The following is a 1,006-nucleotide window of genomic DNA, read 5'->3' as shown; positions in this document are numbered from 1 at the left end:
CGCCACTGCCGGGGACTACAATGTTAATTTATAGTTTATGTGCTTTCCATCAGTGGTCGTTAAAGTTCATTGACTCGAACATTGTTACTTATTCGTTTCCTTGTATTATTTCAGGTACTCTAGCGATGGTATATGCATACGCGTTTGCGTACTCGTAAGAGAACTCTGGATAAAGCCGAGGAAGAAGTTGTGGTGGTTCGAAAGGAAGGTTTTGAAGAAGAAAAGGTAGAATAAGAAGAGAAAATTGAAAAATCAATTTTAGTAGAGATGGGTGATCAAGCAGAAAATCCTAAGGCTTTGATGGACTATTCTCAACCTAAGATCAATGACATTCAATCAAGCATCATCAGGCCAGCCATTAGGGCTAACACTTTTGAGATCAAGTCAAGCATGATTCAGATGATACAGAACTCAATTCAGTCTGGGGGTTCTCCTACTAAAGACCCCAACATGCACATCAGGGATTTCATCGAGATTTGTGACACTTTCAAGTTCAATGATGTGACTGAAGATGCCATCAAGCTGCGACTCTTCCCGTTCTCTCTCATGGGAAAAGCTAAGTGTTGGTTACATTCTCTACCAGCAGAGTCTATCACCACTTGGAAAGATCTTGCTCAAAAGTTTCTCACTAAATTCTTCCCTATGGCGAAGACTACTGTAATTAGGAATGCTCTTACTCAGTTTGCTCAGCAAACTGGAGAATTTTTGTGTGAGGCTTGGGATCGATATAAGGAGATGCTAAGGAAGTGCCCACACCATGGCATGCCTGATTGGATGATTATCAACTGTTTCTACAATGGATTGGGTGCTACTCTTAGACCCATGCTCGATGCAGCATCAGTAGGAGCCTTATAGGCTAAAAGCTATGATGAAGCTTATGAACTTATTGAACTGATGGCTTCTAATGAGTACCAGAATCCTTCCCAGAGACTGACTCAGGGAAAGGTAGCAGGAATTCTGGAGTTATATGCAACAATTGCTATAGCTGCCCAACTTAAGGCTTTGA

At 41.5% G+C, this 1,006-nt stretch overlaps 1 non-coding gene across 1 annotated transcript; it reads right to left on the bottom strand.

Moving 5' to 3' along the window:
• Positions 1-657: 657 nt before the first annotated feature.
• On the bottom strand, positions 658-764 carry LOC141682196 (small nucleolar RNA R71). Its single transcript, XR_012559597.1, has one exon. It is a non-coding gene; the product is annotated as a small nucleolar RNA R71 (small nucleolar RNA).
• Positions 765-1,006: the final 242 nt, after the last annotated feature.

The sequence above is a fragment of the Apium graveolens genome, chromosome 8, assembly GCF_009905375.1.
Source record: "Apium graveolens cultivar Ventura chromosome 8, ASM990537v1, whole genome shotgun sequence".
Classification (NCBI taxonomy): Eukaryota; Viridiplantae; Streptophyta; class Magnoliopsida; order Apiales; family Apiaceae; genus Apium; species Apium graveolens.
Note: the sequence above shows the minus strand (reverse complement) of the source record. Positions and strands in the feature narration are given on the sequence as shown.